The 13,320-nt window shown below is 42.2% G+C and overlaps 1 long non-coding RNA gene across 3 annotated transcripts; it reads right to left on the minus strand.

The window, feature by feature from the left end:
* Positions 1 to 1,508: 1,508 nt before the first annotated feature.
* On the minus strand, positions 1,509 to 10,625 carry LOC125932949 (uncharacterized). Of its 3 annotated transcripts, XR_007460804.1 has the most exons (5): positions 10,553 to 10,625; positions 10,140 to 10,315; positions 3,940 to 4,012; positions 3,450 to 3,639; positions 1,509 to 1,609 (listed from the first exon to the last, which is right to left on the minus strand). It is a non-coding gene; the product is annotated as an uncharacterized LOC125932949 (long non-coding RNA). The 3 variants fall into 3 exon arrangements; XR_007460802.1 differs by lacking the exons at positions 1,509 to 1,609; positions 3,450 to 3,639 and having other exon boundaries at positions 3,828 to 4,012; XR_007460803.1 differs by lacking the exons at positions 1,509 to 1,609; positions 3,450 to 3,639 and having other exon boundaries at positions 3,828 to 4,012; positions 10,140 to 10,303; positions 10,553 to 10,614.
* Between the last annotated feature and the right edge of the window lie 2,695 nt (positions 10,626 to 13,320).

Here is a 13,320-nt window from a genome sequence, read left to right on the forward strand (position 1 = left end):
ATCATTCTTTAAGTGGCTCTATATGCCTGCCATTCATCTTGTGTGGCTGAATACACTTCTGTTCTATATCTCTGCCCATCCATTTCTTGCTTCTCTTCTCACATTCCTTATTCCCCATTGGTCTGTGGATAGCTATAGCCTAATTGGGAAATTTCAGTGCCCCCACACAATCAATAGATTGGGTATTTGGATCATCAGCTTGATTTCGGTCTTAGTCTGTTCAGACCGCTGCAGCAGATATAGCATATAATAGAATCTTATGTACAGATAACAGAGTATTTCCCACAGGTCTGGATGCTGGGAAGTCCAAACTCAAGCAACAGCAGATTTGGTGGGTAAAGAGAACCCATTTCCTAGTTCATAGACACATAGTAGAAAGGGCAAATGGAGCTTGCTGGGGTCTCTTATAAAGGCACTAATCCCATTCATTAGGGTTCCACCCTAATGACCTAATCACCTCCCAAAGAGCCCACCTCCAAAGACCATCACATCTAGGATTAGGTTTCAACATAGGAATTTTGGGGGAAAACAAACATTCAGTCTATAGCAATTTCCCAGTGCAAATACTTCTAAGATCTTTGGGTTTTTAGGTACATACCACAGGTCACTTATAATATTCTCATCGTTATAGCTGTAGAACACTTTACAGTTACATGATAGCATTTTGTTATCTCATTTTCTTCTCCCTAAGAGAAGGGTAATTATTTTCTTCCTTTTTATGGAACAATAACCCTGAAACTCCAAGAGATTAGTTACCATGCCAAAATTGCCTGTCTGATACCTGGCTAAGCTGAAACTAGAAAGACAGATGTTCTATACACCAGCACCTTACACCCTTCTTCCTTCTTCTCCTTTCCCACTGTTTTGTTTTTATTTTCTAAAATTCTGGAATAGTAGAAAAAAAGACAGAGGCTGGTGTTGGCCTGGGAAGATTTCAGCCAATGAATTGGCCTCATAGCATCTACCTGTGCAAAGGAAACAGGTGACGTGAGGTCTCAAGTTGAAGAGAAAACTTACATAAGGGTAGGAAGATGATAGAAGCAAGTCTCCTTGTAATATCTGCTCTAGCCTCCTCAGTCCCATCTTTTACAAAATCATATTAAACTCACAGTCCACAAGGAACAGGACCATTCCCTAGAGATGAAGGAGCAGATGTTTTGGTAATGAGTTTTAACATGTTTCTTTAGAGGTTCCATGAGTAGTGATTTTTTCTTTTTTAATGAAGCTCTGGGACAAAGTAGATGGACTAGGTTTTAGCTTTTAGCTGTTATTATATTGATCTTGAACATCTTGATACTCCCAACTTTTGTGCTCCAAGACAACAATTCAAGTCCATATCTGTTCTTTTTTATTTCTACACTTACCTTTGCCTTTTTATATCCCCACCCCCTGCAAAAAAAAAAAAAAGAAAGAAAAGAAAAAGAGGGAAGGCAAAGGACTTTCATCCTGAAGGGTCTTATGGGAATTCCAAGAACTTCTTGTCCTCCCTCTAAGTCATGAAAGCCAGAACACAAAGATAAAGCTTGCAACCTTTAATGGTTCAATCTCTGGCATAGACCATGTTGGCTTTGTGGTCTCCATAGGTGTCTTCTCCATAAAGTTATCCTGCCTGAAGGCAACAAGAAGAATTTCAGTCCTCTATCCCTGACCAGGTGCACAATGTGGCTAGCCCAGCACTTCCTGAAGCCTCCAGTTTGTATATATAAACTGCCACTATGGTCATGGTCAATCCCCATTAGGCCCCCACGATGTTATACTGGTGCAAGTCTCTGTACCTCTAGCTCAGCAGGGACAAGTCATATACAATGAGCATTTACTGTGTGCCAGCTTTGGGGCTAAAGCTCTTTACATGGTGTTCTGTGTTTACTCCTCAAAATAACATGTTAATAGGTTGTACTGATGTCTCCATTTTCTAGAAGGAAAAATTGGGAAGGTTAAATTAATTACCTGTCCAAAGTTACCAAACCAGCAAGTGGCAGAAGCAGAATTTAAACACAGGTCTAGGATCCCAACCAAAGTAGTAAAATGCTAAAAAATAAGAGGAAGAGTCCTCTTTGAAAATATGTAATTGGAAACTTATCAAGTCCAGATCCTTTACGGTATTTGACAAACAGGCTCAGAGTCAGGCATGCTGATTCCTCTTCTAGTGCTGTGTGTGGTGTAGACACAAGGTCTTTATCCCATGCTTTTCCAACTCACCACCTTTTCTCTCCCTTACTATCATTCCAAATGGGCAGTGAAGGTTCCAGGGAGTTTCTTAGTAGGGTTGGGGAAGGTGGCAATTGTTTATCAATATGTTTTGGCTGACAAGTGTGCTGGCAACCTCAGTATACATCTCCCCTCCAACACCTCCCCTATACCACACACACACACACACACACACACACACACACACACCAAACTGAGAGAACAATATTGGCTTCAATGCCAACTATCTTACTCGAAATCCGTTCTCAGTGAGGTTATTTTGGGGCTGTTATGTTAGGGTCCTAGTAAAAGATTTTATTATGTTAGGGGCCCAATAAAAGATTTTATGTGCAAATCTGTTTCAAAGGAGTTCAACCTCAGCACAGTGTATGTGTAGTAGGTAATAGACCCACTCTTTCTAGAAACAGGCAGATAAAACTGCATATTACATTAATATCACACAGCCTCCAGGACATAAAATGAGCAAACACCAGTTTGACAAACACTAAATTCAACATCAAATGGTCTAGCAGAGGAGACAACTTGCTGGTAAGATGCCGTGTTATTCCAAGTGCCATCTCACAGTTTTGATTCAGACACGTAGTGTGGTGCCTTAGCAAAACATTTTTGGAAAATGAGCTTAGGGTGGCAAAGTCAACATAACCTGCCGTGCAGGAGCCCTCAGGGCCCTCCCGATGCTTAGAGCAACTTCCTGATGAGACTTATGGCTCTTTATCAACTCTTGTGGTCCAGCAGTCAGCATCCTGCTTCTTTGTTCTTGAAAGAGAAATGTGATCTTTGAAGGAAATATGTAGGTGGAGAGGAAGAGAAAGGCCTAACAATGTCAAGATTTATTTCAAATAATCTGAATAGAATTAATGAGCAAAGAAATTGGAAAAGTTAATTGTGCATCCTAACAACTGTGTGGTTCACTTTTGTTTCTTTAAGGAGGAAGAAGCACTGCAGAGGCTGTGTGGGAAGTCACTAACATGTACCTGGAGAGGTGGCCACTCCTCTTGCTTAGGCTGGTTATTCACATTGCGTGGGGCCAGCAAGGTCCTCTAGTCGACACACCTTCTAAGTGCCATTTCCTTCATTTCTTGTGCAAGCCCAGTTTGTTTCCGCTGTGGCCCCTCCTAGTCACAAGTTCCAGGAGCAGCACTGTTCACTCCGGTCCAACAACAGAGCAGTGATGTCTCAAGGCTGGGAAACTATTACGATCCCTCACATAAAAGGATCTGCTTTGTTGGCAGGCATCTTACCTGGGAAATTTGGAAGTCAAGTGACATGGGATCCATTCCCCACCCCAGAAGTTTGGAAACCTGACACAGCCTGAAGGACCAGCATGGGCTTGACAGTCAGATAAATTTGAGTTCAAATTCCAGCTTCACCATTTACTTGCTGTGTGTCTTTGAGTATGTTGCATAACTTCTGCACCTGTCAATTTCTCACCTGAATGTAAGAGAGAAGGCCAGTATGTACATAGGGACAGTGCTTGGCATGTAGTAAAGACTCAGAGAATGTTATGCTATGAATATTTATGCCTTGTAGGGTACTAATAGCTTCACTAACAATCATTATAGTAGTAATTAATAGTGTGGATATTAAATAATATCATGAATGTAAAGCATCCAACATAGTAGACACTCAAAAATGTTCATTTTTGCTTCTCTTTTTAGATTACCATGCCCATTTATGAGTTCTAGAGATATAAGTTTTCTTCTATCTATGGCAGAAACAGGCTCAACATACTCAAGGCCCTTTGGTTCCTTTTTTTTTTTTTTTTTTGGCAGATTTCTTCCTCTCCTCCAGGGCAAGCCATCATCTAAAAGCAAGGAGAAATGAAAAAAAAAAAATAATAAAGGATATGTCAGGTTAGACTTGGTTACAGCAAGAATGGGAACAAGTCAGAAGAGATAGATGTATTTAATGGCCAGTGCATTTGTCCAAAGGAATCATTTTCACTGGCCAGGAGCCCAATTAAACCTGTAAAATGGAAATCCAGAAAATCAGATTAACGAGCCAGTCATTAGTGAGGAAAAGACCCAGCTAATTCAGTGTTTAGCATGACGGATGGGCCCAGAGCAAATAATTGGATGACATTCATCATATGTAAAATAAAAGGTGTCACTGAAAAGGAAAGTGGTAATAATCTCTGGGATTTACAATGCCAGCAGATTTGCTTGTAAGGAAGAGAAAAGTTCATCAAAATAGATTAATAGTCGCTAAACTTTATTCTTTTCTTGTGTGGTTGCCAGAGAGCTGTGCAAATAGTATTGGAGAGGCAGCAAATGCATCAGCTTGTATCATCCCAACATTGTGAGGATTTTGCTCCCAAGGAGGAGTGCTAGAGATAAGTTCCTGCAACCATCTAGAGGCTGGGTGGGAATGGAGAGTTCTCTACATCCATGGTTTAGTCACTAAATAATGGAGGAAATCAAACTCAAAAGCGTCTCTGGTTGAGCTGCTTAATCCCCACAATTTGTTATTCCGTTAGTCAATAGGTATTGAGCCCTGCTCTGTGCCTGACATTGTGGGGATACACTTATTCATAATTAAGGGCTCGGGCATAGGCTGGAGTCATAGATTGTAACAATCTCGTCCTGACCTGTGGAGGCTCTGTACATTATATAATATGTAATTAGACTCAAATGAGGGATGGTGTTTAAACTGCTTATTGTACCATTTTCTATGTAACAAGGTTTCATTGCATGGTAGTAATTATCAATCTTGTTTTTATTACCTCACCCCTTCTCTTCTATGAAGACATCATTTTTAAGATACGTCATCAATGCCATCACAGATTTTCTGGGAATATGAAGAATACTAAACATATATACATGTGCCAATTACAGAGATTTTTATATGTTTCTTAAAAAATAAAAATATGTTTCCTTGGAGTCAGGAAAATGTATTGTTATAGCGAGGTAAGATGAATGGAGACCCTTCTCAATCACAGGAGGAGGAGAACAGGTTTAGAGCCAAACTTTGCCAGGTTCCAATTTGTCTTATCTTGGGCAAGTCAGTCAGTACCTTATAGTCTCTGAAAGGTTGTCATGAGAATTGAATTAGATAATTTATATAACGGCTACATGCAGTTCTGGAACATGGTAAATGAACTCAATCAATGACCGTTGTGTCATTACTCTTATTACGTATTCACTAATCATTTGCCACAAGACCAGCACTGCCTAGGAATCAGGGAGGTTGCAACTGTATAATAAGACATGGAGGGAAGATTATAGGAATATGTGTACCATCAGAAAAAAATGTTGAAAGGGCTGTAGAAATAGGAAGAATAGGGTTGAAAAGTTGAGAGGAGAGAAATTGTAATGAACTGGTGGCATCCAAAATCCTTCCATGATCTCATAGGTGGTACAGTGACGTGAAACCATCAGTAGGCTATCAGTAGGTACAGAGAAGGATATCACCAGGACAAAAGCATAACTGCAGGAGTCGTCTTGGTATCACTGGAAGATTTTCTGATATCCTTGGAAGTGGGAGAACCTCTGGGCTCCTGGGGCTTTATCAGCCCCTTAGTAGTTTGGACCATCCCCTTGTGTATCTGAAGTGTAATCTCCATCTTTGATTACTCAAGCACAAAGTCTCCCAGGTTGTATGTGTGAGCTTGTGAGAGAGAGAATCTGTGCTTGTGCAGGGCTGTATCAGGAATGGCTAGACTGAGTTCCCGAGTTGGTGGGGTTGATCACCCTAACGAGGGGACCACTCTGTTCTCCTTTGGCTCTTGGTGATTTGGAAACCGCAAGGGACCCAGTGCAGTTCTATGGTGCTTATCAGAGGCTTGGCAATGCTCTCATCTTGTTCCCTCGGGAGCCCACTGGGTCTTTTTAGGAGAACCTTCTTTTCATTGCTGAGCTCTGGCTGGCATTCACTGACAGGACTAGCCTACTCTGATGCCAGTTTCCTTCCCCAAGGCAACTTTGGTGATGTTCAGGGTGTCCCAGAGAGAACTGTCTTTTAAGCATATGATAAGTGACCGGAGCATATATTTTGGGGTTTAGAAACTTCATCATTGTGTATCAAGTCTCCTTTGGGGTTATGGAAGACTTGTAGAACTAGATAGTGGTTATATAACATTGCAAATGTGCTAAATGCTACTGAATTGTACACTTTATTTTTTATTTTTTTAATTTGAGAGAGAGAGAGAACACAAGCTGGGGAGAGGGGCAGAGGGAGAGAGGAAGAATCTTAAGCAGGCTCCATGTGTAGTGTGGAGCCAGACTTAGGGCTCAATCCCATGACCCTGGGATTATGAACTGAGCCAAAATCAAGAGTCAGATGCTTGACCGAGCCACCCGGGTGCCCCAAGAACTGTACACTTTAAAATGACTAATTTCATGTAACAGGAATTTCCCCTAAAATAAAACTTTATCATCATTGTCAACACAAAATGAGGACAGTAGCTACATCTAAGAGGGAGGCAAGGGTCTCAGGACAGGTGCAAGGCACAGAGTCACAGAGGTGTATGTCAGTTGTCATTTGAAGTTCTGGTTCTGACCTGCTTAGAGTGAGTCCCCTAAACCAGCAGCATTTGCATCATCTGGAAACTCATTAGAAAAGACAATTCTTGGACCTTACCCCAGGCTGATGAACTCAAAGACTCTATAGGTGGGACCCAGCAGTCTGAGTTTTAAACAGCTTTTTAGGTGATTCTGATGCAGCTAAAGTTCAAACACTACTATTCCAATTCTGAGGTTGACAGGTATACATATGTTGGTTTTATAATTTATAATTAAAACACGGATTCAAAAAGATAATATGCACCCCTATGTTTATTACAGCCAGATTCTGGAAGTAGCCCAAGTGTCCATCAGTAGATGAATAGATAAAGAAGTGATATATATATATATATATATATATATATATATATATATAATGTATATCTATATATATCTAAAATATATATAATTATATATATATATATATATAATGGAATATTACTCAGCCATAAAAATAATGATATCTAGCCATTTGCAACAACATGGATGGATCCACAGGATATAATGCTAAATGAAATAAGTCAGAGAAAATAAATGATTTCACCCTATGTGGAATTTAGGAAACAAAACAAATGAAGAGGAAAGAAAGAGACAAACCATAAAACAGAACAAACTATAGAGAACAAACAGATGTTTGCCAGAGGAGAGGTGGCTGGGCGGACAGGTAAAATAGGTGAAGGGGAGGGGCACCTGGGTGGCTCACTGTGTTAAGCATCCAACTGCAGCTCAGGTCATGATCTCACACTCCGTGAGTTCGATCCCCGTGTCAGGCTGTGTGCTGACAGCTCGGAGCCTGGAGCCTCCTTCAGATTCTGTGTCTCCCTCTCTCTGACCCTCCCCTGTTCATGCTGTATCTTTCTCTGTCTCAAAAATAAATAAACATTAAAAAAAATTTTAAAAAAATAGGTGAAGGGGATTAAGAGGACACTTATAATGAATACTGAGGAATATATAGAATTGGTGAATCACTATATTATACACCTGGAATTAACATAACACCTCATTTTAACTGGACTGGAATTTAAAACATAAATAAATGAAATGAAACACACAAATAGGATCAAGCAAGGACTAGTGGTGACTGTGTGTTTAGTACCAAAGATTACATTTTAATCTGTTCTATGCAGTTGAGATTTAAAAAGGAAAAGACTACTCAACAACTCATTGATCTTAATATGTGAACACCCCATCTCTAAGCCAGTGCAGCACAATATAGATTGAGAACGGATGTCTTTATCAACAAACAAAAACCCAAATTAAACAACAACAACAAAACCCCAAAGTCCTGGAATACAAAACATGAATGGCTCTAATGAGGAAATAGAGATGTAGGGATAGGATTGAACAGCGGGGACAAAATCAGTCTCTCCTCTTGATTCACAGCCTGTCTTTGCACCGAGTTTTTTACAAGGTTCTGCCTCCCCACAGACTCTAACATTTGCTCCACCTGGCAGCTTGCGCTGTCTGCTTTGTGGGCTCCCAATCTGTGCAGAGCAAGGGGGAGCTGTGGGAGATGCCCTCTCTTGGATGGGGAGCGATGGGCGGCTTTCAATAGGGGCGTGACATTTCTGCTCCCTGCACCTCCCGCTGTGGATGGGCGCCACGTTCCGACTGGATTGGGAGGGCTGGCCCGTCTCCAGCAAGTGCTTGGTGAGAACAGAGTGGGTGCCTCCAGTAATTGCCTCCTCAGCACAGCAGCCTGGTTGCTATTGTCGTCCTGCTATTTTCTCTGAACAGTCTATGGTATCTTCTCTTGTGAATATTAATTCCCCCCAAGTTAAGACGATTGGGCTGACAGCAGCCATCTGCAGAACTGTGCCATGTTGGCAGGACTTTTCAACAAGCCCAGGCCAGACCATTTCTTGAAGTGGTTTCCAGACTCTTCTAAGAATCCATCCTTCCCAAGTGAGATGATTACAGAGTTTGACTCCCCCAGCTGTCAGATAGCAGAGCTGGGACTCAAACCCAGGATTTCTCACTTTCCAATCTAGAGTTCTTCCTCTGAGCCTTGATTCCTTTAAATAACTTGCATGTGAAATGGACCAAAGCATACCTGCTTAGTGCATAGATTTGTCAATAGGAAGGAAAAAAATGTGCTCAGATCAGAAGTGAAATTAATTTCAAAGTAACAAGAGTTTTTGAGCAATAGTAATTATTTAGAATCAGAAAAAAATTCATTTCACAATCATGTCATGACTGCATTGGATTAGAAACTTGTTTTTTAAGGCAGAATAAAGAGATCATGGGTACATCCCATGTAATGGCTTCTGTTTTCTAAAAATACTTATTGGGTGTGTATATATGCAGAGCACAGTGACCAAATAGAGTCCCTGCTCTCATAGAAAGTGTCAACCATTGGGAAAGACTGTTGTAATTGCTCATTTGTGGTCTACATGCCATGACATGGGAGCAACTCAGTGCTGTGTTGCCAGCAAGGGTTATTCTCTAAAAGGTTATCACAAACCTATTGTGGCTGGTGATGGAGAAGCTAGTACTTTCAACTTGGCCATGACCCCTGGCCCAATCTGACCCCTGGCCCCATCTGACTTCTTTGTGTTTCCCCTGTGATCCAGGTAACAACTGGTGGAAGAGCCAGCTACTACGTGTCCTATCGAAGAGAGGCCTTCGCCCAGATAAAGCTGCCCAAGTACTCACTGCCCAAGGTATGCACAACCTCTGTCCTGGGTCCTGCCAGACAAAGCAGCAGGGAGAGGCTGCCATATTGGGCTCTGGGGAGGTTTGATTTCTGCCTGGGAGACAGCTGGCATTCAGCCTGACATACCACTGCTGGCGTCTGGCCTCTGCTTATGTCCCCAAACATGGGTTCTGTATTCCCTTTTCAGTAGGTTATGCAGGCAAGAGCTTTGATTCCCTATGTCTCAAACATCCTGTATGGGACTGGAACCATTTCCCAGGGGCCGTAAGGAAAGGAGAGCTAGTATTCAGTCTCTTCTGGGGGTTCCTTCCTCTTGCAAGGGCCTTACTGCCAAATAGAGGGACAGGCTCAGAAGGCCCTAGGCAGGAGCCCAGATATGTGGGGTGTGTGTGTGTGTGTGTGTGTGTGTGTGTGTGTGTGTATGTATGTGTATACACATATACAAGTGGTGGAACTGGAAAGAAAGCTCAGGGCTTCTAGCTCAGAAGCTCCATTGCCTTTTCCCCAGTCCAGCATGGCCCCCTGTTTTCTGCCTCCTCCCTATATATATATATATATATATATATATATATATATATATATATATGCATAAAGGTGCACAGGTGAGTCTTGTGGTGCTCTTGCTTCTGTCTGCATTTTAATACTAAATATAAATGCACTGCCTGTTTTCTGCTCCCTTCTGCCACTATGAGCAGTTAAAATAGGAATAGTTTACTATAATGTTAATCTCAGATAATGGCATTTTAACTCCTCTATTGAAAAATTATAAAACTTACCCTGTGGGCTCCATCCCTTGTGAATGATGGCTTCTGGCAGAAGATGGATCTTGGAGCCTGAATCTGAACATGGACAGGATGCAGTTGCATCACCTACTGTAGCTACGAAAAAGCCAAGTCTCTGGGTGGACACATATCAGATGTAAAGGGTCTGTAGGCTGGTGCTGGGAAAAAAGCTAAGTGAATACAGAGGTGGGAGGGATTATGGAATAAGAAGGTGGGTAATTGTCTACCCGCTGGTTGTTTTATTCATGCATTCATTCATATATGCATGCTCGCATCCATTCATTCATTTGATCCTTCTTTTATTCACCCATTGAACTGTTGTTTCTCCCATTTAAGCTTTTATTCTGTGCCAGGCACGAAATTAGCTCTGTGGATAAAATAGTAAGTAAGCCGCAAATGGTCCCTACCTTCATGGAGCTTATATTCTGGGAGAGAAGAGAGACACTGAATAAGCAATTGTAGGTGTAGGGAGTGTTAGGGGGATAGAAGCTCAAACGCCATTGTGACATAATAAGTGGAGCTTACCTAAAATGGATAGTGAGGACAAGTGTCCTAAAGACAGTCATGTTTAAGCTGATTTAAGAGGGTTAAGGAGTCAACCCTGCAAGCAAGGGTTGGGAAGCCAATAGAACATATATGCATAGGCCCTATTTTAAAAGAGATAGTATCATTCTTTCAACAAACTAAGACACCATCTCAAGAGACTGGGTTGCAGAGAGAGAGGTGGAGAGGCTGATGAGATGAACAGGGACTGTATAAAGTAGCCTGAGGAACCATGGGAATCAATTTCTCATTTTTCTCTACCCTCTCTGTGATGGGTTTGAGTGGGACCATTATATAGCTTTGTGGTTGCAGGGTGTACCCATCCGATGGTCTAAACCCAAGCAGGAAAGTGGTACCCTGCTCGCAGAAGATGAGGAAGGGGAAGTTCATAATCATGCTCTTTCTGAAGGAGAAAGACCCCTTGCAGTCACTTGATGATTTCTGTGTATTGGAGCAGGAGAGAAGTATTTTGGGAACTTTCCAAACCATATCTCCAGTGTAAGGCCTGTTTCATCTCTGTATTGTGTGCATATTTTATGTATTCTCAGCCTTCTGAGGAAAACAAACAGTTCGCTCCCCTGGGCAGTGTGGCTGCAGGTGGGGACAAATGAAGCCTGGAATTGATCAGAACGCTGGGACACTCCATTAACGATCAGCAACCCCATGGCAGTTTATTGTGGTGGAGTACTGTCCGTGTGGCCCCTTTTATAGAACTTCATCCACAGCAGCTTCATTAATATGAGGGCTGCTGTGAAAATAGCTGGATGGTTATCGATTCCCTTTATTAGCCAGCGTTGGCTCAGATTTTCATAGCCTAGGCTGAGGAGGTGAGGACAGAGGGGGTGGAAGTGTTTAAAAGTGGAAATGGCTTTTAAGCAAGTTGTTGCTGTTCCATGAGCTGCGGCTGCTGCGGGGCCTCTTACTTAAAAAACAAAAACAAGGAGAAGCTCCTGTCATCATTGCCCTCACACCTCTCCTCCCTGCCTGTCTGTTCAGAACGCGCTCTCCTGGGGCACTCCGTGCCTCGGAGTATTTTGCAGAGAATGAAATGAACACCATTAATAACGAGTGGCATTATTAGGAGCAGCAACCTTGTGCTGAGTTCTCCAGAACCAGTTCCTGGGTGTCGGCTTGGCAAGGAAGGCATGCACCAGCAAGGTGGGGAGGCAGAAGACAGGGGGCCATGCCTGACTGGGGAAAAGGCAATGGAGCTTCTGAGCTGGAAGCCCTGAGCTTTCTTTCCAGCTCTACCACTTGCTTATCCATGAGCCCAGGTCTTCTTATCTGTGAAATGGGCATCATAATACCATTGAACATTACTGAGCCCGGTGCTGCTGGAGAACAATAAGGTTTAAGAAATTCCCCCACTCTTTTATGTTGCTGGAAGTGGCTCCCTGCAAAGAACCACTCTTCCCAGTGTGCCCCGCTAAGACACAGATGCCTGCCTATTTGCCTTTGACAAGACCAACTTCCCCTTCTTTATCTCACAAATGATTACCTGAACTCTTTGTCCCCACTGACCAATCTGGACAAAATGCTGGCTATTTTCACTCGATCAGACTTAGTCTGGCCTTTCACCTTCTCCCAAACCCATGAACTCTGCCCACTCTTGAGCAGATGCGAGCATTGAGGGCTTAAGCAGTCACTGGACTCAGAACAACCCGTTAACAGCCCTTCTGAAAATCACCTGACGTGACAAAACTTAAGGAAGGTGGTTTCCTGTCTAATGGCCCTCTCTGCTGCCACCTGCTCCCCCTTCTCCCCACACCCAGTTCTCTCTAGCTTCGTTTTATTTTCTAATCACTTCATAAAAGTAATTCTTTTCTGCCTTTACTCTTGAGGGACTTTAGATATGACAGCCAGACTGTTCCCCCTTTTGCAATAGCCTTTGCAAGTAAAGTCTCTCCCTATCTAAGTCTGGGTTTGCTTTTAGTTGACAGTAGAATATGTTTAATCCCATTTTGAATAATAAAAGAGAGGAGAGGGAAATATGCTTGAGAAAATTTATTATAATGATAATGATGGTGATATTAACCTTTTCCTTAATTTCCTTAGGACAGTTTTCCTTAATGTTTACATTTCCCCAAATACTGATTTATCCTTCTTTGCTCCCTTACAGCCATACTTCTTAAAATGTTATCTGTAATTCTTATCTCTTTGGTTGCTTCTTATCCACCCTTCCATCCACTGCCAGATGCCCTGTGCTCTCCCACAGCCCTCTCTCCACTATTCCACCAAAAATCCTCTGGCCATTGTTACCAGAGACCACCTCCACACCAAATCCAATAGACATTTGTATAACTCTTTTTTCTTTTTAACCACTCTGGAGCATTTCACAGTGTTAAAAAAAAATCCATACCTGATAATCTTCCCTTTGGAATATTTTATTCTGATTTCCTTTTCTGGATCCCTTTCCCTTGCCACCCGTTAAATGTTGATCATCCTAAGTTCTCCTGGTATTCTGCATGGTTCCTTGGTGACCTCATCACTTCTCTTCATATTGGTGACATCTGTATACACAGCCCCATCCCATATCCACTGAACCCTAGACTGTATCTCCAACTGCCTATTTGAAGTACCTCCCCTAAATGATCTCATTGTAAAAATCTGGAACTGAGCTCAGAGTCTCTAT

Source organism: Panthera uncia, chromosome D2 (assembly GCF_023721935.1).
Source record: "Panthera uncia isolate 11264 chromosome D2, Puncia_PCG_1.0, whole genome shotgun sequence".
Classification (NCBI taxonomy): Eukaryota; Metazoa; Chordata; class Mammalia; order Carnivora; family Felidae; genus Panthera; species Panthera uncia.